At 34.2% G+C, this 27,802-nt stretch overlaps 1 protein-coding gene across 8 annotated transcripts in view; it reads left to right on the forward strand.

Annotated features, from left to right (window-relative positions):
- spri (Src homology 2 domain-containing protein sprint) overlaps positions 1-27,802 on the forward strand; it is a 613,225-nt gene that overhangs the window by 110,258 nt on the left and 475,165 nt on the right. For 2 of the 8 annotated variants that reach the window (XM_073972428.1, XM_073972430.1), the window contains exon 1: positions 17,965-18,234. The exons of 1 other annotated variant lie outside the window; for it this stretch is intronic. The gene's annotated coding sequence lies outside the window, so the exon portion shown is untranslated. Of the gene's footprint in view, positions 1-17,899; positions 18,619-27,802 lie in introns of those variants that run through there. 5 more of the 8 variants (XM_073972429.1, XM_073972434.1, XM_073972433.1 and 2 more) reach the window with 4 other exon arrangements.

Consider the following 27,802-nt stretch of genomic DNA (forward strand, 5'->3'; position numbering starts at 1 on the left):
TTTCGTTGATGCACCCAAACAAATATTTGTTTGTACCCAAACATATATTTGTTTGTACCCAAACATATATTTGTTTGCACACAAAGAAATATTTGTTTGCACCTAAACATAGATTTGTGTGCACTCAAACATATATTTGTTTGCAGGACCCAAACATATGTTATGTTTGGGACTGTTGCAAACATATGTTTGCTGCAAAATATGTATGTTTGGGACATATCGACACCTCCAAATAATAGTATGCTAAGTCTAAAAAGTGAGTTTTGCAGGAGAAGCTCTCAAAGTTTTGAAATTTCTTTGACCTTCATTACTATGCTAAGTAAATATTTGTTTATAACTTCTGTTCGGATTGTCCGATCATTACCAAAATTTGACAGAATTTAATTTAAAGGACGTTAAATATAAAAATGTAAAGAATTTGAAAACATGCTAAGTCGACTTAGCATACTATTGTTTGGAGGCGTCGATATGTTAGAGACGCTGTTTATTTCCTCCGTGTGGTTTTCTGATTTCGTCCACTAACTAAACCAAGATATTGGGTTATCGTTCGATAGCATGTTTACAATGTCCGTGCAAGCCACTGATATTTGCGACAAGATCAGAATTAGGAACAAAGTCATCAAGTCACTGGAAAACAAAAGAAAAACCTTTTTGACCTCTTATAAAGAAATAAGCAGTTATGTGGTACCACCTTCATGGCGATGGGAAGGTTTACCGGCGTTTTAGCACAACAAGATGTTGTCGATGCAATACCTTCTTGGGTGTTATCACCATGAGCATTCCTGCCACAATCTTGTAGGCATGCTTCAACCTGGCAGGTAAGTCAGGAATGATATCCATGATATAGAGAGAGAGAAGTTCAAAGATATATTTGAGAACCTCTATATCAAGGGGCCTATCAGGCAGACTGAGATATAATTCACACTGATACAGTAGTTCAAAAATATTGCACTGTACTCTTGCAGCAGAAGAACGCCAGCTGCCAAAATAGTTAAATTTCCTATGAGTGCGTTAAAGTTTTCACATCCCTGTTTCTTGTAAACTACATAATTATGTATAAAAATCTCATCACACACAGGCTAAACGCAACCTCTGTGGAGGCGCATACAGACACGCCTGTCTATCTGTCTGTCTGTAAGTCATATCGGCTAACTATTTTTTGAATACCGGCAGTTAGTTACAACTTAAAAGGGGCTATTTTTAGCAATTTGCTGTTGTAAGTGATGTACGAACATCTTTTATTTGCCATATAATCTCAAACGATCATCGGTCTCACCGCCACAGCTTATTCCAAAGTCTTTCTGTATCGTTTGGTGTATCCACAAAGAATAACTAGACATGGCATAAACACGTCTTTTTATGTCTGTTATGCTTTAGTATTTTGGTCGTATAAGGTACAATTCATGATCACTTGAAATGGAAAAAGGACGGCAGATGAATTTGCAACTTCTATTGATATATTTATATTGCTACGAAAACTCCTCTTCAATTGACTTACGGTGCTTTTGCTCTTTCTTATATATTCTAATGTGTGGGTTGTTTGTAAATCGATATTGCAATTTTTAGGAATATTGGCTTGTATTTAGATAAGATGGTCATTTTCCTTATTGAGAGTCTTTAAAATCGATCACATTATTCGATTAAGTAGCCGCACATTGAAGATGCATATTGCGGAAGAAGTTTCGTGGGTCATGCGGGTTATCTGAAAGATTGAATGGACACTACTTATATTTATCGCCAGATGCAATGCACTTCAAAAGATCAGTTGATATATTGAGAATCAAATTTTCATGGAAAATAGAGAAATAAATTGACGTGAATGTTGTTGTGTGTACACTTCGTTTTTCTTCTTCGCTAGAAAAGATTACAGTGAATTCTTTGGCTAGACCAAAATCAATTGTAATTTAAGTTTGAAAAAAAAAAAAAACTGAAACAAAACTAATCAGAATTGTCTATTTCAAAAACTAAACTCGTTTCTGATTCCTGGGTTTGTTACATTTTACTTCTTAAGTCTCTCAGTGAGTAGAAAACCTCCACCCCACAGTGGATCTACTTGTATGGAGAAAGTGGCCAAAAATATTAAGAGTATAAAAATCAAGCCAATGCGCCGGTTACAGCTTTGTGCTGCCTCGAAGAGTGTTTTAAGAAACCACGAGCGTGACATTATCCCTCCTTTCCCCTCTGGAGGAGGTATACGTTAAGAATTGTTTTATGCTGTTAATACAAAATGACATGAACAAAGGTCTCGATTATATTGTGATGCAAAAATAGGCTTGGGGAAATAAACAATCTCCAAAACAACATAAAATCCAACCAATTTAGCGGATTAAAAAAATCTATATTTTTGTCTGAAAATTGGTAAAATGTTAATATAGATATTATAGCGTTCTTCCTAAAAGGCACGTACCGCCAACATAAGACTAATTTGGAAGAAGATTTCTTCATCTTGCCACTGATGCCAACTATGTTAATGTACGTGGTCTGATAACAGAATTATACGCTAATATATCCATAGAAACCCTATTCTAGGGCAGCTTTAGTCAGCGCCCCACCATTTATAGTGTGGCACTAGATGGCAGCTGATTTTAATACTGAATAATCTTAAACCCATGACCTACTTTGGAAAATTATTCCCGAGGTGGGCATCATGACTAAAACCTTAGGTCAAATTTAAGTATATGATCGAATTTGCATTACAAAATACACTAAGAAAATATGCAGCTAACCAGAATTCCACAACACCCTAAAACTCTAATCAAGCTATTAGCTCCTCCTTCAATATTTTTTATATTTACTTGCACTTAAAATATAGGTTGTACTCACAAAAAAAATATTAGTCAAATGTTCCGACTTTTGAAGCTATTCTTAAGAAGATCGCGTTCGAATGAAACAAAAACTAATATATTTTTAAAAAGGTCCATGTCATAGCTGTCAGAGTTGGCAGATGTTGTACCAAAATTTTGACATTCATTTTTTATTTTTGGCCAATGGGTGGATCCACTGTGCACCCAGAAAATTTTCAATCTAAAGGTATTTTCCAAGGAATAAGCCTTAACTTGGAGGAAGAACTAAGTACTTTCATAAACGAAAGGAAATGAATTGTTTCTATTTGCTTCAATACAGTTCATGGTGGAGAGTATAAAGAGTTCGGCCCGGCCGAACTTAACGTTGTACAGTGGGAAAAAATTAATATCTAGCGTGCCGAAAATAAAAGTCAATGTTTTACTGTATGTATATCCATAATTATAATAAGAATAGCTTTAGATTTATATTTTTACTTCATTTATTGATATATTTGGTCAATTTGTATTTTTATATATATTTTTGGTATAAATCTAATACATAGAACGATATCTCCCGATTTTGGTAATATTGATGATTTTAGCAGCAAAAGCTGAAACTTGGCATTTAGTCTTCGTTGGTGGTATCAAATATTCCGACAGAGAATTGTCGGTACTGGTCCACTTTTTGATATAGCCTCCATAGAGCGATACCGCATGATTTTGGTAATATTGATGATTTTAGCAGCAATAGCTGAAACTTGGCATTCAGTCTTCGTTGGTGGTATCAAATATTATATTTTTAATAAATATAAAAGATTCCACAATACTATATTCACAGAACGCACACGTCTATCGCAATTCTACAGCTAAAAAAGTCATCGTTAACATTGTAAAAAACTATATATTTTATATGTACCGTTATTCCGTTCTGACTATTTCTAATTATTATGGACGCCGTTAAGTACAGTCAACACTCTAGTTCAATTGTGTACTAACTTTTCATTATTTCTTTCAAGTCCATTTTTTGATTTTCTGCACGCTCGATCGGTATTTTTCCCACTGTACATCGTTCTTAATTATTTAGAAAAGCGTTTTACGGTGTCCACTAAAGCTTATAAACGAATAGACCGATCATCATATATATTTGTTGCCTACTTAAGACCTATTTATTTTGTCTTAAAACGAGGTAATTTTAAAAATATCATATTTAAACAAATGTCAAAGGTCAATTTCCTTTTTTTAATGGGCCGTTTTTTATTCTATTCTATTGTTAAAAGATTTGATATACTCAATTAGCCCACAACAATATATTAAGGCTAAACACAACATTTCAGCTATTTCGGTTGGATGATGTGGCTACAGTCTTCAAAATACCAAAAATCGGTCGGTGCCGTTCTATCAAAACGTCCATCTTGTACATCCACCATTCGCTGTAGGAATGTTCCAAATTTCAGTCACTTCGTTTGGATAATGTGACCAAATCCTTCAAAATGCCGCACATCTGGCGGTCTATATCAAATGGTGGACCTATACCAAAAATTATCTCTAAGAATATTTTGCACCCCTGGTGGAGATTCGCGACAACTCTACGACAACTCCTTCTGTTTTTGCCTTTAATATGAACTCATGACATAGAGCGCCGTATCTGCTTGTGCAAGAGCCCATACTAATGGTAAGATCTCATTAGACAAATATTTGCCCCAACGCTTACTGAGAGCAAGTGAGTGTAAATATATTTACGCTAGCAATGGACATTCAAATAGTCGCAATTTAGTCCAGAACTATAGTTCAAAGCGTTACTAGTACACAATTGGCCCCTAAGTAATGCGAAGGGACCAATTGGCACCTTTATATCGCCAAGTAAACAACGAGACGTCAGTTGCGACTAATTCACTCTTAAATGAAATCCACCACTTTTTTAAATAAACTGGTATATGACTGATTGCACTGTGAGGAGTCTAAAGTTGAACTTGTTACTGTAACGCAGAGATTCGACGAGTTTCCGATACCGAACTAGTTCATCTTGCTAGCGGGTAATGCTTTGAAAGTTATGCAAACTTGCTCTCAGTAAGCGCACTCACCCGGTTGCTGTAGCAAATATTTGCCTAACTTGACCTTACACGATGCTCTTGAACCAATTTTTAATGAAAGGAGCTTACAAAGTGGAACTAGATACTGTAACGCAGAGATTCGACGAGTTTCCGATACCGAACTAGTTAATCTTGCTAGCGGGTAATGCTTTGAAAGTTATGCAAACTTGCTCTCAGTAAGCGCACACAGCCGGTTGCTGTAGCAAATATTTGCCTAACTTGACCTTACACGATGCTCTTGAACCAATTTTAAATGAAAGGAGCTTACACCTGGGAAGTTATTGCGGATTCGAAACTTCAATGTTCATACATATATGAGAAAAATCAAAAAACCAAAAAAATCGCCTGAGCGCCTTTTAAATAAATGGCGGTCAAAGTTCACATTTTTAGGTTTTTTTTTTAGGTTCTCACGATTTTGATGGGAAACCGCAGGCGCTCCGGCGATTTTTTTGGTTTTTTGATTTTTATGCCCTACAGAAAACGTATTTGGGGAAAATACGAGATTTTATTCTCATGTGAATGTCTCCAGTTATAGTAAGGGCATTCCAAAAGCAAAGCCAATGGAAGAATGCCAATGGAAGAAGAAAATATCACATTCACATTATTGCAAAGTAGGTTGTCGTAGGCGGTCAAACAACGAAGATATCGCAACAGTCGGTAATGCAACCCATTGGATCCGACCAGAGAGGAAGAAGGTTATTGATTTTGTTGATGATCAGGGGTTGAAATGGGCAAAAAACTAATGTGGAGAAAAATTTATGTGATGTTCTAATAGAAATATCCCCGCTTCTAATTACGGTATTCCGAAAGCAAATCCTGTCAATAGAAGTAGAAAAGTTCAGCTTTACAATTATGTAAAGTAGGTTGTTGTACAATTTTTTACTTGAATTGTTATGAGTATATCCCAGCTTTGGTTAGGCGCATTTCACGAAAAGTGGCCTATAACAATCTAGAAATTCTGAGTTTTAAATTGATCCCAATTGCGTTACAGAAAGTGGCCAAATACTTGAGATATAGATAAATATTCCAATTTGAAATTGGTGGAATTTCGTTTCCAATGCTGGGATCTCCTTAAAAGAAATTCTTAAGCACAATGGTACTGGTGTAGAGTTTCACATAGTCGGCCCCGTCCCGACTATAGCCTTTGCTTACTTGTTTTCATCTATGAACATTGTAGTTTCAGAATCCGCATGAAGTAATTTTTGTATCAAAGATTCTCTATGGATATTTAATAAAACAATTTCGTATCAAATCAGTAGTAATTTTGCATTTTAAAACCTTATACTAGTCTTGGAGCTTTTCATGTTAAAGACAATTAATACCGTTGCTTAGTCTCCGTAATTTATTTGTTCAACTCCACTTGGCAGATCATCGCCTGACTTCATAAAATGGCGATTTGCAAATTAGTTCGCATGTCCAAACAATGTAATCGATACACGCTCTGCCATGAATAGACAGATAACTTGTTGCTCCAAACAGTGCGCAATTTATAAACTATGCATAGCAAATACACAGAATACTCTGCTAGCAAATGCAGAAATTATTTTTAACAATTTAAATGTCCGATTATTTTTTCGATATTGAAGCTTTCATTGTTGATGATAGAACAACAACAACCAAACGACCAACCATCATCATTATTTACTTGACTGTCTCCTGGCTCCAGGTTCCACATAATTTTTTGCATTGATGTGTCTGTAAACTCTTGCCATTTCGTTCAATATCAATTCGCATGCCCTTTAGTCTTGGCGAACGTCTGTCCATCTACATATTTTGGAGGTGTCTTCTTAATCTTGATAAAATTGCTTAATTTTATTTTATTTTGACGTGTAGTTGGACAGACATTGTGAAAAATATACCTTTGCCTCATATTTATTCCAAAAATTATAATAATAAAAATATATTCCAACTGAAAAATAACTTTTTGACAACGTAAATTCAGTCTATAGGGCACCACTAGGATCTGTCCTCGCACACGTGGGGAATTTGATGGTGTATTAAAAGGCTTCAAGATAAAGTAACTATTTTTGTTTCATAAATCATATTTTTTCTGGTTATCAAATTGAAAATATGGCAAAAAATATAAATATTGTTTGTGTCTTATAATAATAAAAAACAGATAAAAAATTTTAATATTTTTACTTTATTCGAGTTACCGTCTTATATGGATTATTAATTTTGTGGAAACCCCAAAATAGGATTAGGAATTGCTCTATTGTCATGGAAAATTAATATCTTTTACAAATGTTTAACAACCTTAAAAAAAACCTTTACAGATTTGTTAACTTACATATATATAAATTCAATTGTCTAAAGAAATAAAGCAGTCAATTTATAATCAATAAATTAAATTACAAATGGTCAAAATTTGTTTGAAGAATCCAAGAATCAGTTTCATTCGAAGCTGTAGCATTGTTTCCTCCTACGCTAAAATTCATATATTTTGAATAATAATGTATAAACAATAACTAATTCTCCTTCTGTCTGTCGACCTGCTTACAATTGCTCTATTCAACAGACGATTGCTAATGGAGTATTTACTTTAATGTTTTATGGAAAATCCTCAACTCTCTGAGATCAAAGGTGATAATTTATGGTTTAGCATTAAACGCACCTTGATTGCTTGCAATTGCAGATTACTTTGCACGATACTTCTTACTGTTGCTTCTATTATATGGCTTCTTCTGCTAGCACAACTTGTACTTGCATGAGAATGCAAAATAAATACAGTGCAGCGGATTTCGATTTTCAACATAATCGCGCCAATAGAAGGTGTCCGACAGAGGAGGCCACGTCAAATAATTGTAAGGTAATGTGAAACCTTTCAATTTCAACACTTGCATTGAACTATCAATGCTCTCCTACACTTCTTTGGCAGAGGTAGTAAGCATTTGGCAGCAGTAGTTGGTAATCGTCTTGATGACGTACCAACGTTTAACAACATTTCTTAGCTAAATTCGAATACGACTGATGATAAATTACCATTTAAAGAGTTTCCAATCTTCAAACAGAAATAAAACAGACCATAAATCGTTAGCAAACTTGGAAGTGAAACAATCGGCTGATAATGGAGAATGGTAATGTAGTGTTTAAAAACTATTTAGGTCTTACGTACATACTACTAGCGAGGAGGTCAACTGTCAGAAATGTCATGACATTTCGCAAACAGAAATTTAATGAGTTATGGTCCGGAGAAATCCAGTCCAATATCTTGATTAAACTAAATATTTCCTAGAAAATAACAATTGCTACACATCTTGTTGCAATGAATTTGCTGTACATAATTGATTGATTGAAAGGGAAATCACTACCACCAACGACAAGAAGCCATGCAATGCGAAACAGCACATATAGAAAAAAACTTTTCTCTTTTATTGGTTCAAGACGTTGATTTATACAATAAATCTGTTTTTACAAAAATTAATATAACATATTTAACATATTTCAAATGGGTTCACTTGATTAGCTATTTATCTATAGCTAACAACAGACTTGCCATGAATAGAACAGATAAATTCATAGATATAGCAAAATTACTCAAACAAATCCGTCGAAGATCATCGACAAAATGCTTTATACCAAAAAATATTTCAAATTTGTTTGCGAAATAACTCACAACTCACATGAAATGTATTGAAAACAAAAGTAGTACGGCTTAAATCAATATTGTCTGGGTTATCGCTCGAATAAATACTGGCAAGAAAAACAAACAAAAACCAACTAGATGTCGACATACAATCTTCTTTTTGGGTTGCTCTTGCTCCATTGCTTGCTAGGCGAGACTTGGGCATATTATTCATAGTACACATTCATCATATTTTCTTTCACACATTGCTTGATGTTCATATGATTAAAGTCAATGGATTTTTTCTTTCACGAACAACATTTGTCTTTAGATCCATACCTACTATTCAATATTTGTTTATTAAAAAATACATATGGTAAATAAGGAGTTTAAATATTTTGTACCAATATTAACAGTCGCATCATATTTAACCCGTAAGTTGCTAATTAACTACATTTTGTTTTTTTTTTTTAGCAATTCATTGGTCTGTGGCCTAATGAACATGGCCACTAAAGAGGTGTTAAAATAAGTTAATCATTTATGTGGTTAAACGCGATCAAAATTGTTAAGATTTAGGAATATGTAAAAGTGGAACAGATTTATTGATATTGACACAAACATTTGGGTACACAAAATATTTGCAACAAAGCGATAGAAACATCTTTGAACAAGACATTGAGTTATAAGTTAAATGAGTTACTGAACACGATACGGCCCCATACACCGACGTGTCCAGTGGAAGGCCCGGGGCCCTCCCAGATAGGATTTTTTTTAGAAATTTGTTGTATATTTTACTCACAAAACATACATGTCTCCGTTGGAACAAGATCAATATCTTACATTTACATACTTTATTACATTAGTTTTAGGGGTTTGGAGTAGTAACTTTATTGTTGTATTTGGAACCGTTTTGGCCATGGGGGCTAGATACTGTGTTTTTGATAAAATAAAATAAATTAAATTAAAAAATTTAATAAAACCCCTTAAACTTCATCAACAAAGTCAAAAATGTCAAGATCAAATTTCATTTATTAACTTTTCTACGCTTTTGGTCTATTCAAAAATATAGCGAAGATTTCGATAAACATCTTTCTTTAAATTACTAATACTTAAAGGTAAAAATAGCAAAAAAACTTAAATATGATTTTTTATCTTTTTTATACCCTCATGTCCGTCCGTCTGTCTCTCTGGCTAGCTGGAGCGCACGATAACTCTCGAACGGATAAACATATTGGGTCCAAAATTTGGCCTTCGTAATATTTTTTTTTCAAAACTTAGTTTAAGTTCGAATATAGGCCATGGTGGTCCACACCTTCGGAAACGATCAGCCGATTTTGTCCAAATTTTGTTTTACTTAAAAAAATGCTATCTCTAGGGTACCTCACACACAAAAGTTCAACTCATTGGTTAAGTGCAGTTTACGGCCGGTCCAAATTTCCCAATTTTATATCGCCCATTTACTCAAAGAGTGGCATAACTGAGTTAGCAATTTATATTTGCCTGTAAAATTCAATGAGTTACAGCTGATTTACAAGGGGTTAGGTATAATTCAACAAAAAAGTTTTTTGAATTGCTTGATCTTGCACAAAAATTTAGTACTGATATCTGGCCAGCTGTTTACAAAATATAGATCATGTAGGTATTTTATTTTTTGTGTAATAATCTGTTTAAATTGGGAAGTCAAATGCAATCCTTAAAATAAAACGTGTTTTTCTCGAAACTGGAATTTTTCTTTTCGTATTCAACGTTCTTGCGAATTGTGATTGATTATACATTCAGGGCAAGGGATACTTCTTTAAAATTATTGAGTTAAGTCCGGTCCTTACTTTGCTGAACCTTCTTTTTGCGTAGAGTCCAAGCGTGTACCTCTTTTTTACCCTAGGCATTTATGCTGAGTGTAACATACACTTTCATACGGGCAAAATGTGTCTCATCGTAATAATAGTTTAACAGGGTGTTTTTGTAAAAATGCTTGCCTGTCACACGAACCGTTCGTACTAAAACGTATACGTTCAAAATTTGGTTCTTGTAAAATTTTACGAACAATTCGTTTTTATCTGAAAGCTTTCGTCTATTTCATAAAAGCTTTTATATTTCAGGGTTTCCATGATACTTATTTTGTGAATTTTGCATAGGCATCTGCACGTAAAATGTGTTACTTAATGGCAACCCCGATAAACAGATGAAAAACAAAAAATAAGAAAAAAAAATGCAATCAAACTTGTCCAAAAATAATTGTGATAATATGAAGAAATGGATGTACATATACGCGTGTGCTTCTATGGAAATAAATAAAATTGCATTCCCTTCCAGTTTTCGTGTGTTTTGTGCCATTTATTACTCAAATTATTTAATTTTCATTCAAAACGATGGGTCATTTCCATTCGTTTATTTTTGACGTATTCGTTCGTCTGATTTTGTTACGAAAACCAAAAAATTACGAAAATAAAAAGCTTTCATTTGTTTGTCACACGAATACAAACGTCAACCGCTATGAAAACCAAATTGTGTCTTCGTTCATGAAATCGACGAACGAATGGGAAAAAACTTTTTACAAAAACACTCTGTTAGGCCCCAAGTATGTTTGGACGAAATCCGTTTCAGATAATTTGGAGTCGATTTAGCCATGTCCGTCCGTCTGTCTAGCTGGCTGGCTGGTGTGCACGATAACTCTCAAACGGATTAACCGATTTGGTCTAAAATTTGGCTTTCTTAATATTTTGACCATACTTAGTTTAAGTTCTAAGATGGGCCATATCGGCCAACTTCCTCGGGTATATCCCCCACAAAAGTTCAATTTTTTTTCGCAAAAATTATGCGCACGATAACTCTCGAAGGGGCTAACCGATTTGATACATACTTAGCACATCGTAATATTTATACCAGAACTAGATGAAGTTCGAATATGGACTATATCGGTTCACTCCTTCGGGTACTTTCACACAAAATTTCGGAAAAGTGCAGTTTAAGACCTCCTCTTGAATCCTTTTGGATTAATTAATTAAAAACTTTTTGGTTTTTGTTATTGCAACTTGTATTCGCTGTCCCCATTACGACGATTCAAGTTTTTTCAGGGGCAATTCTATACTTCCTGAGGCCTAAATGCTGTAAAAACCCGCTATGGCACCATGAGTTGTGGATGGAGCACGCGGTAACTCTCAAACGGATAAACCGATTCGATCCAAAATTTGGCAATCGTAATATTTTGCCCAAATTTAAATAAAGTTCTAATAAAGGCCTTATGGGCCCACTCCTTTGGGTACGCTCCACAAAAGTTCAAAACTTTTCGCTAAAATGGTTGTCACGATAATTGATTTGGTTCATACTTTGGGCATCGTAATATTTCTACGAGACATAGATCAGGTTAGAATATGGACTATATATGTCAACTCCTTCGGATACCTCCCACACGGAATTTCGAAAAAGCACAGGTTAGGACCTCCTCCCGAATAGTTTTGATTTTTCTTGCAACAGGTTGCACTCAAGGCCCCTATTACGATGGTCACGGTGCTCTTGAATCAAATTTAAATGGAAGGTGCTTACACCTGGGAAGTTTTTGCGGATTCTGAAACTACAATGTCCATAGATGAGAAAAATCAAAAAATCGCCGAAGCGCTTTTTAAATAAATCGCGATTCAAGTTGACATTTTTAGGGGTTGTTTAGGTTTTTGCGATTTTGCTTCGAAACCGCAAGTTCTATCGAAATGTGACTACATACAATTTTGTAGCCATAAAAATTCTCTACAAGACTGACTTTTATGATATCTTCGTAGTTTTTACAACTTTTGAGATATAGAAGTTGAAATTGGGACAATTCAAATTCAATTCAATTCTGTATCGTCTCCTTATAAAACAATGTCATGACTGCAATTTCCCAACTTAAACTTATATATCTAAAAAATGGTACAACCTAGGAAAAATAACATAAGTCAAGTAATTACAATTTCCATAGTATGTAATAGTAATTACATATAATGTTGATCCGTGGAAGGCTCATTTCTATTTTTTCAAGAATATATTTTAAAACAGTTATCAATTCCAACATTGAACATTCCAAATTTGAACATTTGACCCGTGTCGTTGTTATTCACATTTAGTAAACCCTCAAAGTCATCAATAGCCAGCTAAACCGTAAATTAAAAATCTCTTCTAAACAACATGAATTTCAAGAAATGTTCTTCCAAGAAATATTGTCATTATAGTTTAGGGCTTAAAATTATGACCTGTTTCTCTATGAGGATTCGAAAAATAAATACAACTCAAATATTTAAAAAAAAGTTTAGCAGAAACAGCAAAAATTTATTTATTGTTGCCTTGTTAGGACGAAGGTCATTATTTATGAAAGTTTTTAATTAATTGAATTAATCGAGCTAACATGTCCTAAGGAGTTTTGTATTGAAAATGAATTATAGCGAAGTCCCATACACCTAACCAATATGCTACCATCGTTTCGCTGGTGGTTTAATTCAGCTCATCAGGTATATCCGATGTGAATGGCTAGAAGACAAAGGCTGAGTTTGATAACTTATATTTATACAAACATTATTGCAAAATTTCACGCAGAAAAATATATGTTAGAAATATGTTTGGATCCAAACATAATTTGTTTGTGTCCAAACAAATATATGTTTGCAACATTTTGTAACATATCTCAATTTTATTTGTTTGGGTACCAACATATTTTTTATGTTAGAACATATTTTTTAATAATAAAGAGATGTGTGTTTGTTATAATAGAAGACGTAGAAGCGAAGAAGGGCGCTTTGGTAGCGTGAATGCGTCTAACACGTGTGTTTCTTGTCAAGAGGAAAAGCAAAAATTGTATGAATTATGTATCTTGTTTTTTCTTCAGTTTTTTAAATACCATCGTAGAGTAAAGACGGTAAAGTGAGTGAATAAATCAGTGTTTTGTGTTTTCTTAAAGAAATGGTGCTTTTTAGTAAATTAATTGCCCAATACATTTTATAATTGAATCGAAAATGTGAATGGAATTATTTTATTGGTAATTACATACATACATATGTATATTTGAAATATGGTGCATCCATATTTATTTATTACATTACATAATCATTTGATTCTAGATGCCGATTCCCCGCTGATGATTTCAACTATGAGGACAATTTGTTTTATTTCACAACTAAGGAGAAGCGTTCAACTACGTTTCTATATATTTTTCCTTTTTAAAAATGTGACTATTTACAAATTATTTCATTCAGTTTTTCTTTTATTAAAGTGTGTTATGTATTTCTTTGGAATTTTGTATGTACCTATGTGTCTGTTGTTGATTTGCCTTTCAATAAACAACCACAATTTATAAAAGTGTGTATATCAGCATTCCGCAGCTCTTTACTCGCGAGCAAGCAAAGAGAGTTTCTCTCTCCACTCACAAATTGAAAAACCATACACTGACAACAGTGTTGGCTCAAATTGTTGTTGTTGTGTGCCGATTGCCGGTGTATATAATGCAGCGTCAGGCGATTAGGCGCCCGTGTGCGCTCATTTAACGTAGCTCTCTCCACACACACAATTCAACCCATTGAAAAAGCATGCACTCACACAATGACACCCCGTAAAGTATGCAATAGAAAACTATGGTGCCTGACCCTGATGTAATGGAAATAGCCAGTGAGCGCTTACTGAGAGCAAGTGAGCATACATTTCAATGTGTTTTACATTGAAATTTACGCTCCCTTGTGTTTTACATTGAAATTTACGCTCCCTTGCTCTCAGTAACCGCCCACTTGTGCATGTGTTTGTTTTTTTTGTGGCTTTTGGGTTTGTATGTGTTTGCACCCAAACATATAATTTGTTTGCACCCAAACATATATTTGTTTGCAGAACCCAAACATATGTTATGTTTGGGACTGCTTGCAAACAAAAATATATGTTTGCTGCAAAATATGTTTGGGACATATGTTAGAGAGGCCGTTTTTTTTTCTGTGTGTGCTGATATGAAGTATTTTTGAAGCCTTTTTCTTATCAAGTCAACCTAGTTTCCTGCCTAGAATGTTAGCTCGATTTTAATTCAATTAATTATAATTGCATTTTATTTCATGCTTTGTGTATTGATTACTTTTAACATTTTTAATTTTTCATTTTTAAATGCCTACTTGTTCTAAAGAATAGTTCTATTTGTTTTTTAGGTAAGTCTCATATTTGTTTTATCAAAATCACGAAATCTAAAACGTGGTAAGTGAATAATTGTTTCATTTTAATAAATTCTATATTGTTATTAATTTTTATACCCTCCACCATAAATAATATGGAGGGTATATTACGTTTGTCATTCCGTTTGTAACTCATCGAAATAATCGTTTGCGACCATATAAAGGATGTATATTCTTGATCAGCGAAAATTCTAAGTCGATTTAGCCCTGTCCGTCCGTCTGCTGTAATCACGCTATCTTCCGAATGAGTTGAGCTACAGGGCTGAAATTTCGTACACATGTGTTTTTAGTCTGAACTTAGATTCGAAGATGGGCTATATCGGTCCACTGTTTGGTATAGCCCCCATATAACGGTACCGATATTTTTCAGATATTTTGACGTTTTTAGTCACATTTTCAGACCGAATTAGCTATAATTTGACATTAAGGGTTCCCAGTGAGCAAGAAACTTCTCCACCAAAAATTATGGACATAGGTCCACGTTTTCTTATAGCCCCCATATAGCGGTACCGCCCGATTTCCGGTATTTTGACGTTTTTAGGTACATGATCTGGTCGAATTAGATATACTTTGGCATTTAGGGTTTTTAGACATCAAGAAATTTCTCCACCATAAGTTATGCCCATAGGACCACGGTTTGGTACAGCCCCCATATAGCGGTACCGCCCGATTTAACCTATTTTGATGCTTTTAGCTACATATTCAGAACGAATTAGCTATAATTTGACATTTACGGTTTCCAATGACCAAGAAACTTCACCACCATAAATTATGGGTATAGGTCCACGTTTTCTTGTAGCCCCCATATAGCGGTATCGTCCGATTTCCGGTATTTTGAAGTTTTTAGCTACATGTTCCGGCCGAATTGGCTATAATTTGGCACTTAGGGTTTCTAGTGGTCAATTGACTTTTCCAGCTAAAATTGTGTGCATAGGTACTTTCGCAACAGAAAGAAAACTAATAATTCCGTATTAGCTTAGAGTATTTTATGGTGGAGGGTATAAGTTCGGCCCGGCCGAACTTAAAGCTTTTTAACTTGTTTTTCATGATATACATAAATGTATGTCAGTATGTTTTAACTAGTATTATGAATGCAGTCAGTAAATTTTATTTAGCCGATATACTCCTTTTTCACACTTATGTCCAAGGTATTACATTTTTGTACCCTACACCACACTTTGATAGAAGATATTATGTAAAAAGCAAACGAATGGAGCCCATACCCATACGTAATCAAACAGCATATCGTAAATTGCATCAAATTCGAATGACATTTGGAAATACACATTTTTTGGACCATAAGCATGTCATGGACATTGGTATAGCCCTCGTATAACGATACCGATTTTCGCTACTTTGAGGATTTTAGCTAAAATTTTTAATCTTACATTTGAGGTTCTTAGTGGGCACAGCACTGCTCCGACAAACAATAGTTTATATAGGTCCATGTTTTGCTATAGGCCTCATATAACCATACCTCCCGGTTTTTTGTATTTTAAGAGTTTTAGCTACAATTTTTAACGGAACTAGCTGTAATGTGACATTTGAGGTTCCTTGTGCTCGCGAAACTTCTCTACGAAAAATCGTCAACATAGGTCCATGTTTTGATACACATTTGTAGCTCTCATATAACGGAACCTCACGATATTAGGTAGTTTTGGGGGTTTTAGCTAAAAATTTTAAACCGAAGTAGTTGTAATTTGACATTTGGGGTTCTCAGTGGTCACGAAACTTCTTCACTAAAAATCGTCAACATAGGTGAATGTTTCGGTATAACCCCCATATAACGGTACCTCCCGATTTTCGGTACTGTGAGGATTTTACCTAAAATTTTTACCGAAGTAGCTGTAATTTGACATTTGGGGTTCTCAGTGGTCACGAAACTTCTTCACTAAAAATCGTCAACATAGGTCAATGCTTCGGTACAACCCCCATATAACGGTACCTCGCGATTTTCGGTATTTTGAGGATATTGGCTACAAGTTTTAACCATACTTTATTTGAGGTTTTCTGTAGTCACGAAACTTCTCCACCAAAAATATTCAACAAATATCCATGTTTTGGTATAGTCTCCATATAACGGTACCTCCCGACTTTCTGTATTTTGAGGATTTAAATTTTTAACCGCAGTACCTGTAATTTACATTTGAGGCTCTCAGTGCTGTGACCACTACACCAATATTTTAATATGGGTCCATATTTTGGTATACAAATTACTATGAAAACAAAGATCTCCCGGTTGGCTCGGTTTAAAGTTTACCGATCACTATAAAATTTCATATATAATGTCGCCCTAGGGTCGCCATAGTGTACAACCTTCAAAATAAGTAAAATCTGGAAGTACCTTTGTATTGAGAATATATCAAACTATAAACCTATATTGAGAATCCGAAAGACAAAGTTACAGTCAATACAGTCGACTAATTCTTTAAAAGCCTTCACATTGAGCGAACCTTCCAATCTGAGTACCCGTAGTACCAGATTTCAAACATTTCGTTTACATTATGGGGCTAAAATTGGATCTATTGAAAGCTTTGAATTTTAAAGACTACCAAATTTTCCGACGAATATTTCGATGTGTTACAAATCGAATGACAAAGTTAAGTATACTCCCTTATTATGGTGAAGTGTATAAAAAGATATCTAACTTCAAGTTTCGATATTATTTATAGCAAACATCTTTTACAACATTCTTAAGTAAAACATTTTTCAACATTCGTATATCTCTAAGGAAATTTAGAATTGGCGCCGTATTTATACTGCGGCATTCGGATGTTGTCACACATTGTGATTCAAGTTCAATCATTTGGCGACTATGGTCGCTTCAAGCAATAAATTTCCGTACTTCATTGCTTGTGCTTCTTGGGCATTACTACGGGGCTATTAAAACAATAACAAATCTTCCTTCATTAGCGCTTGCTTTCTGACTAGCTAGATGGTGAATGTTTGGTTGCACGAATCGGTGCTCTCTCTACCTCATCAGAACTAAAAACCAGTATCTACCTCAACATAAAATCCATTCGGATAAGATAATGTTTTTGAGCATTGCATTTTAGTGAAACCATAACAAAGTCAAAAAAATTGTGCTCAGCCGGTTTTCAAATTGAACTCAAAACAAAGAAAGAAAATTCTCCAATTCTTATCGCGGTTGTGAGAGTTAACATTGCTGCTGATCAGTTCAAACAAAGTGAGCGCTCTGTAGGGGCAGATACCCCACCACACAACACTGTTTGGAGAGTTGAATATTCAACACAGCCGGCAACCAGATCGTGATTATGTTGTTGTTCTAGTGTGGTGTATTGGCGAACGTTGGCTAAGTTGGGAGACTCTCATAACTCCGCAAATTGTGGACATTTAGTCGATCGCGACTTTAGCTGTGGTAACGTAATGAAAATACGTGCGCGCGTAATGTCGTAAAAAGCCCCACCAAGAAAACAAAAGTGTGCGTTGTTGACAAATGATCTGAAACCACAACCGATTTCAAATTCGCATCTTATGGATACGCGTTTCTTAAAAGTGTGTGTATGCTTTTTGTTTAAATTGTTAACCCAAAAGCAAAGAATAAAGAAAGCCTAAAGAAATTTAAACGACTCATTGTGTTTCTAACGATTTTGCCAAAAAAAGTGGTAAAGTGAAGTGAGAAAAAATGATGAATAAGAAAATATAAATATTTACCATTAGTGTTATGATGTAATTGCATTATTAAGTTGAATATAATAATCATGTGCTCTGTGATGTTAGTAATAATGATCGTGGCAAGTCATTTAACTTGTTCTAAAAATACAAAATGAAAAAAAATTTTTCCTTGTGAAGTTCTTTAATGAACACGACTAGCATTGCGCGGTGACAACAGCAACAACAGCAACAATAATAACAAAACGCACCTAGCAAAAATATTATCTCAACTTGCTGCCAAAGCCATAAATGGGCAAGTGGGCTTTTTTTGCTCACAGTGAATCGACAACAAAGAATCGACTGGAGTTATAGAGGAAATTGTTTAAAAAATAAAAGTAAAATTATCCGTATCTAAAGTGATATAAACCCCATTTATGGTCGTTTAAGTGAATCTACCCGGTCAAGTTTATTTTCTGTTAAAGCCAAGCCATTGATCATGAATTTTAGTCGTTGTTTGTGCAGTGATATTCGTATGTGTGTATGTGTGTGCGGATCTTTTGTTTTTTGTTTCGATTTGGGATATCTGTTTGGTTTTGTGGAACTCCTGTTTGCAAGTTCAAGTTCAACGCTTTAATTCGTTTTCAATGCCGGTGTCATTTATGGCATAACGACTATGATGACAGTGTCTTCTGCAAAAACAAGAAACCACTCAATATAATAATGATGATAGTAGTCATCATGATGTTGATGTTGCCAAGGATGATAATGTTCCTTGGCAATTCTATGAGTTTTATGTGCCTTCTTTGTGTGAATTCATGCAATCATTTCGCGTTCCCCATCCATATTGAAGCCTTTTGAAGTGTTGGTTGATGTGATCCAATGAAATGTTTTTGAGCTATTTTTAATTCAGTGGTATTAATTTAATGAGCGTCTTCCTTTTCGCAGAACAAACATTTGTGCCGAATCATATAAAAATTACACAGTCGATTGCAGTTGGCGATGTGGGGCGGCAGTAAAATTATTTAACGTGCTATACAATGCAGAATTATTTAGAAGGGAGCCTATCTCTCCATTGGAATAAGGGAGACATATCCACAATTGGTAATGTAATAGTTCAGTTGGATTACTGCACAAAATAGTTAGGAGTGAAATTGAGCATCCCACTTGAAAGTTTTTTTACGAATACCCCGCTACTTATTGTATTTAACTGATACGTCTCTATTTTTGATAGTGAGGCGTAAACATGAAATCGGATTGAACACAACACACTCGGTACACGCTTTGTGACACCGCATTAATTAATAAGTAGGCCTACTGGTAATGTAGAAGGTAGCTTGTTGACATTATTTGATAATGGGTTATTCCGGTCATGTGGTTTTTTATACACCCCCCCATAATATGGAGGGTATAATAAATTTGTCATTCCGTTTGGAACACATCGAAATATTCGTCGGAGACTCTATAATGTATATATATCAAATTCTAAGTCAATATAACAATGCCCGTCAGTCCGTCCGTCCGTCTAAAATCAAGATACAGCTCGCAATTTTTAAGATAGAGCCTTCTAATTTGGTATAGAAGCTTCTATTACTCCCAAGATGTTTCGTATTGAAAACGAGATATAGCGGTTCACGTTTTGATATATCCCCCACAGAACGGTACCATATCGCACCGAAATGGCTGAAAATAGGTATTAGGTATCCCAGCAAAATGGAGGTATACATAAGCCTATGCCTTCATATAGACCCCATAAAACGATACATCCCGATTTTCGATATTTTGAAGGTTGTGATCTCAATATCCCACCGAAATGGCTGAAATTAGGCATATAGTCTTCGTTAGGGGTAAAAAATTGGCCACCTGAAATTGGTAGCTATAGGTCCACGTCTTCATATAGACCCCAAAGAACGGTACCTCCCGATTTTCGGTATTTTCAATGTGGAGGCCTCAATATCCCACAGAAATAGCTGAAATGTAGTCTTTAGTCGTCGTTAAGGGTATTAAACTTTTCACCTGCAACTTGTCGGTATAGGTCAACGTCTTCATATAGCCCCCATAAAGTGGTACCTCCCGATTTTCGTAGTTTTGAAGGTTGTGACCTCAATATCACAACGAAATGACTGAAATTTTGTATCTGGTCTTCATTGGGGGTACAAATCTTTCCACCTGAAATTGGTCAGTATAGGTCCACGTCTTCATATAGCTCCCATAGAACGGTACCTCCCGATTTTCGGTATTTTGAAGAAGGAGGCCTCAATACACTTGAAACTAGTCGGTATAGCTCCACGCCTTCATATAGCCCCCATATAACAGTACCTCCCGATATTCGTTATTTTGAAGGTTGTGGCCTCAATATCCCACGAAAATGGCTTAAATTCGGTATTTAGTCTTCGTTGGAGGTATAAAACTTTCCACCTGATGTTTGGTATAGGGTTACGACTTCATAAAGCCACCATAGAAGGGGACCTCCCGATATTGGGTATTTTGAAGGTGGAGGTCTCAATATCCCATCGGAATGACTGAAATTTGTTGCTTAGTATTTAAGGGGAATATTAAATATTCCAGATGATAATTATTAGTATAAGTCCACACCGTTATATAGCCCCACAGAATCGTACTTCCAAATTCCGGTGTTTTGAAGATTGTGCCCTCAATATCCCATTGAAACGACTGAAATTTGGTGTTTAATTTTGGGGTTATAAAACTTTCCACCTGAAATTTGTCTGTATAAAGCCACGTCAATAAGCAACCGAAATGTCTGAAATTTGTTATTTAGTCGTTGTTGGTGCTATAAAACTCTCGATTTTCGGTATTCCCACCGGATTAAAGATTTTTTTGAAGATTTTAGTCACATTTTTCTATCGAATTGGTTGTTAGTTGTGTTCTCAGAGGATAGACAAATTACTCGCAAAAAGCTATCCGTACTTTAAGTCTGGCCGGTTTGCCCAATCTTATATGTTTCGAGGATTATTTGTCTAATTTTCGAACCGAGATTGTCCTAATTTAATATAGTGTGTTGGCAAAGGATCTAAAATCGTAGTTAGGAAACTCATAAATATTGGTCCATGTTTTGGAAAGAACAACGATGACGCCTCATATGAGCTCTTTTAAAGGGAGTATTTTCAGTTAGGATATTTTGCTCCTGCAAGCTATAAGAGGAAGAGCTAAGTACTTTCCAATATTGTTCCTATTCACTTCAATACTATTCGTGGTGGAGGGTATAAAAAGTTCGGCCCGGTCGAACTTAATGCCGTTCTTATTTCTATCCTGTGTTTATGTTTTTGTTGGATTAAATTTCTTCAAATGACCATACCAACCCCACTAACTTCTCTTATAGATATAGTTGATTCTGTCGGATAAAGAAGCTTTTCGATGTAAATAATCGTAGATTATTTTATCAAATAAGCTTAACATTACATTACATTGACATTATTCCATTATTAATTGCTAAAAAATCTTCCAACTAATTTTGATTGAAATAAAACGTCTCAAAAATTCTTTCTGATTGAATAAATAATCTCATTAAATAAAAATATACTTTTAGTAATTTGTCGAAAAATCCGCCCAACACATCTATGCATGTAACATCAAAAACAAGTTTGTGGCTTCTTCTTTTTAAGTTTATACCACTCCATGGGAATACCTCCTACCTTATGCATAACGAAAGCACGAGTTGTCTTCGACGATTTAATATGTATGTAGATTGTGATCATCATAAATGAAGAAGATTAAAAAAATCCAACTGCATGATGCCGCCAACGCATTCGATGAGCTATTATTGACGAACAAAAAAAAAGTATTAATAAAAATAAATTCTGATATTAAAAAGCAAAAGTGAAAACACAATAAATACAAAAAAAAATCAATAACAAAATGACGCGACGATCGTATCAAAAGGTGATTCAATAGATAGCATTTCATTATCACCATTTAAAAACATCATTATCTGAATGAAAATCATTATCAACGACGAAGAACAATAAACAAGAAAATGCAAAAGATGTATAAAGTTGATCCACAATGTGTATTGACGATCGTCTTCTGGACGTTTATAAATGCCAAAACAAAAATGAAGAAAACAAATAATAACAACATAAAATGAAAATATTGCCGGCTTAACAAACTACAAAATTGATTAAGAAAAAAAAAAAAAAAAAAAACCAAACAAAATAAAAAATAATAATGATAATCAAACAAAGGATTTAACAAAAGAAACCACCAAACACAATAACAGTGAAGAGAAAAAGTGATTACACACATATGTAAATTAAAGAAATATTTAACTTGTTTAAATAATAAATTGCAAATTATATTAGTTTATTTTGCATACCTTGTGTCACAATGTTGAAACAGTCGTTATGGTTTAATTTGTTTTGACTTTATCTCTTTTTGCATCTACATTCTCATAAATTTCAAGTGTGTTCGTTCGACAACTACAATAGTAATATAATGTAGATCGTAAAAAATGAATTCTAATATCAGTTAATGGTGTTTGTTCTCCACGACAGTGCCGACTTTAAAATATCGCGAATGGGTTAATTTAACAATTAATGGAGTCTTTATAAATAATTCAAAAGTGTGTTCTTGATGTTATCATGGTAAAAATACAATGTAAATGTCGCCAGTGTACAAATAAAAATGGCAATAATCTGTTAAATAAAGTGTTTTTAGTGAAAATGTTAATATATTCAAAAGTGTGTTCTTGATGTTATCATGGTAAAAATACAATGTAAATGTCGCCAGTGTACAAATAAAAATGGCAATAATCTGTTAAATAAAGTGTTTTTAGTGAAAATGTTAATATATTCAAAACTTAAGCTAGTAGAATTTTTAGTCGTTCATCTTGAATTTTGCGCATACATTGTTCATTCTTTGATCTATAGAGGGTATACGTACTACATGACTCCATAAATTTCCTATAATAGATAACTTGTACAAAATGTGAAAGAAAGAAGTTAATAATTGTGGAATTGATAGGGTTTCGATGAACTACGATTGGGCTAGCCTAAAAAATATGAACCCGATTTAAAATCAGTAGTGCAGCATGCATTATTTTCTTAAACATTTAATAAAATCATTCGAAAACAACTCTGTGTGGTCTGTGGTAAAAAAACACGCATATTAATGCATTAAAAACACATTCAGAATGAATATACATTTAAGATACGAAGTGTCTTCATTTAATTTCACCACTGTAAAATGAATATAAATTAAGGAAGAGACAACATGAAAAACAATTTACTCAAAGCTGACTTCATTCTTTGCATTAAAAGCCAAGCGAAAAAATTAAACAAACGATTATGACCACAAAAAAAAAAAAAAAAAACAATATAAAAACCACAAGCAGATCCTCATACCCAATTGGCGTTTTTTGCCATCAAATGTTTGACTTAAGATTGCAACAATTTAGTAAATAAACATAAAAACAAACAAATAAAATAAAACATTTTATAAAAGAAAAAAACACACACGCTATTGTAGTGACGCCATCCCAAAAAGCTTTATCGATGGCAACTAAAAAAGTGATGATCATTTCAATTATGCTCCGTATTATTACGACTCTATTAAATTAGCGTAGACAATAAATATTTGTTCAGGTGAATAGACAGTTATCTGTTTTCTCGTTTATTTCCATGGAATTTTTATTAACTGCAGACAGCAGCTGGTTCGTTAAAAGGTTCTATTGAGCAATTGTCAAATTCACAGTGTGGGGATTTTTTTGCACATCACAAAATTTCTTCCAAATGTACCTCAAGTTCCGATATAGATCTTTTTCGCTCAACACCTTCAGGGTATCACCTTCACAAAATTTAAAAATTTTCATTTAAGTGCAGTTTAAGTGGTGCTCGAAGATAGTTTTCAAATACTCCTTGTGATACACTCCTTGTGTTCATATTTACAACGTGGGAAAGTCTATGCTTCGAGACTAATGGTTTAAAAATCTTCTAAAAACCGATTATTTTGAAATTTTATCGAATATTGTTCTTCCGGTTCTGATTATAACGATATATTTTTGCGGGAAAAACTCATGCTTTTTGAATTTAAAATTAAATATTTTTTCCATTTAATACATCAGAAATTCTTGTTTTGCCCCAAAAATGAACTGGTAAAATTTTCTAATCGACGGGAAAATAATTGTGGCCTGTAGAGCGATTTCCCGAAAATTCTCCTTTGGTACCCATACAAAGTGCTATGGATATAAAGATCGGTCAGGGCGCACGTGTTATCGTTAACCGATCATCATAATTTTTTGTAGAAATGAACTGGTAAGTTTCTTTATCGATTGGGCCATAAATGCAGCCTTTCGAGCATGTTCGTGAAATGAAAATAAATATAATATAAGATTTTTGGATCAAATGAACAATTTTAGGAGGAAGGCGTTTCCTAATGTCACATACATTTACAGTATAATCGCGATAATTCGTATCCAGAGAATTCATCGCTCAATAATTTCTTAAAATGATATGAATTTTGGTCTTCTTGATAATTTGGCATCTCAGAAACCAGACCAGTGAAAATACTTAGTACAGAAGCCCTTACTAAGTGGTTATTTTTTGACCACTAAAATAAGTAGTTACTAAAAGTGGGAACTGGGTATTTAACTACTTATTTCAGTAGTCAAAATATAATCACTTGTTTCGCGCGACATGCCATTGCTAAAATAATGGATTAGTAAGGAGTTTTGCAATGAGTATTTTTGCTAGGAGTATTTAGAAACTAGAAAAATTGCAGACCTTATAAACGGACAATCCACTATCTAATAATTTTTTGAAGTTCTACCATGACATTGAGCACAGACATTACAGCCTGTTTAGGTATGTCGGTCGAAAACCAATGCAAAAGAAAGCAGTCACTCGCTTTCATCTGAAGGAATGAATCGACATACTCCATTTTGGAAGTGGATCTTATTTTAGGAGTCCTTTTAGTTGGTTTTGGACCAGTATGTCAGGAAGTATGGACTTGCCCACGAAAAACATAATATCGCTGTAAACATTACCACAAGGAGTCGCATCGGTATAATTTTCCAAAGGATCTTCGAACAGATCCTGAACTGCACTAAGGAAAAGACCTACATATATGGCTATTACACGCAGAGAAAAAATATTTTTCGCTTTTGTTGGAACAAAAATATCTGTTTTGGTTCCAAAAATGTATTTGTTTTGTTCAAACATTGTAATCCAAATCCAAAAATACCATCGTTTGTTCCAAACATTGAAAACAAAAACAACTTTCGAATTTCCGTAATATTGTAAAAATCGTTAACAATACCGATTGTAGGAACTATCATAATCTAATTTTGTTTACAAAAAGTATTGCCAACCCAGAAAACCAGCCCAGAAATGTTTGATTTGAGTGTATATACTTCTCATATACACTTCTCACAAAACTTGGATATAAATGTCGCGTATAATATTGCAATCATTGATGAACACAATACATGGTTTGCTGCATTGGCTGACAACAAAGACAAGCAAAAAGCCACAAGCACCGACCACAACATAAGGAATAATTAAACACCATAACAAACTCCTGTATAACACCAAACCTCAAAGCACAATGAAGATAGAAGATGAAACAAAACAGAAACAAATAAAAACAACATTCTCATTGTGGGTATACATACACACAAAAACAAAGATAAAGGCATCATGTCATACAAACAAAACTCACCATAATTGTTTTTTTCAACACGGCATCGAATAGCGAGAAGAGAAAAAATTGTCAAAGACAAGAGAGAACTATTGTCCAGTTGACAAAAACTATTTTTGGATTTAACAAAACCCAATTGTTGGAACAACAATACTACATTTGGAATTTAACAATATCTTTACAATAAATATTTTGCTCTTCGAATATTGTTGGATCAATCACATTTTTTCTCTGCGTGCAGCTAAACTACAATTGGACAAAATATTACGAAGGTCAAATTTTGGATCGAATCGACTTATCCGTTCGAGAGTTATCGTGCGCTCCAGACTGAAACGGATTTCGTCCAAACATGTCATGCCATCATTTCAGTATTGTATGATGTCAGCATAAATGCTGAGGGTATAAAAACAAAATCCACATATAGTCCATATTTACATTCGGCAATTTTTCTTGCCGCAATTGTCAATTTGTCGGTGAGAGGGGTGTTGAGAGGCAAAGGGTTACCATATACCTCACCTCTCTCTCCATCAAACTGACAATTGCCGCAAGTAAAATTCCCTAATATAAATATGGACATACAACCATTCAAACATGTGTGATTTGTTTTGTTTGTCAAAGAGATATGTATCTGTATTTTCTATTACACTGTGTGTCATTTTTTGGGTCATGGTTTATTAAAAATATTCTGACACCACAGCGTGATAGAAGACCAAAAATAAGAAGACACGTGCCCCGGCGTTTTTCACTTCATCTGGGCCCAATGACCTGAAGCTTCAATGTCAAAAGGGATCATTTTGTCAGGCACATATCTTCTAACCCGAATTTGGTTTTACTTGTGGAAGCAAAGTTGTAGCCCTCGTCCTAAAGAATAATAATTGTGAAACTTCATCTTCAAGGTCAAAATTGTCAAGGTCAAATTTACATTATAATTTTTTTCGGATCTTAGTCTATATATATTAAACCGATCAAAACTAAAGCAAAGAACCAACTAGAAAAATATTTCTTAGATCTCTGATCTGTAGAAACGGTTTTTATCCTCTTTTCTCGGTTTCCGCTCCATAGATACTAAACCGTTCAAAATTACATGGACTGAAAATGTTTTTCCACTTCGGAAGCGAAAGAAACCTACCCAGCAAAATTTCGGATTCATTAGTCATTATGTAACCCATTACAAAGTAATGTATTAAGACAAAACCCCTTGTTTTACGCTTTACTAAGTAACGAGTACGGTGGCACAGAGCGTGTGTCTCTACAAATGTGTGACTACAAACCCGACGGCTCACAGTGGGTGAGATCCCAAAAAACGGAGATAAATTCAGGAAAGTATTTGGGTGGTCTAATGTTAATATTTTTGGAATGTTTACGCCTCAATCAATATAACGGAAGACTGTTTTGGTACATATTAAGGGATTGGAGAGGTATTTTCAAAGCCGTCATAAATGTGTACCATAAAAATATGAAGTGTTTCTACGGTTTATCTACATTTCTTATTTGATTAGGCTAAAATCTTCTAATAAGTTCAATTATTGGTTAAGCTAATACTTGGCAATGAACTATGAAGTTAGATCAATATTTTAATGTAGATCTCATATAAGGGTATCTCCTGATTTTATGTATTACGAGGGTCTTGACCACATTTGTTAGTGTATTTTTCTGAAAATTAGAATTTGTATTTCTGAGTGCCTAAGAATTCATTCTGGGAAAATTGTTCAATATAGGTCAATGGTTTCGTGTAGCTCCCATATAAAGGTACAATCAAATTTGGGTTTTTTGAACATTTTAGGTATATATTGTAACTAAAGCTGTTTATATTGTAAATCGTGCATTTTGAAGGGATTATAAATATTTTTACGAAACATCATCCCCATATATTCTCTTTTTGGAATAAACTCCGTATATAGCAGCAGTCAAATTTGACATGTTTTGAAG

This window comes from Musca autumnalis, unplaced genomic scaffold (assembly GCF_047663935.1).
Source record: "Musca autumnalis isolate F117 unplaced genomic scaffold, ASM4766393v1 scaffold_3, whole genome shotgun sequence".
NCBI classification, from domain to species: domain Eukaryota; kingdom Metazoa; phylum Arthropoda; class Insecta; order Diptera; family Muscidae; genus Musca; species Musca autumnalis.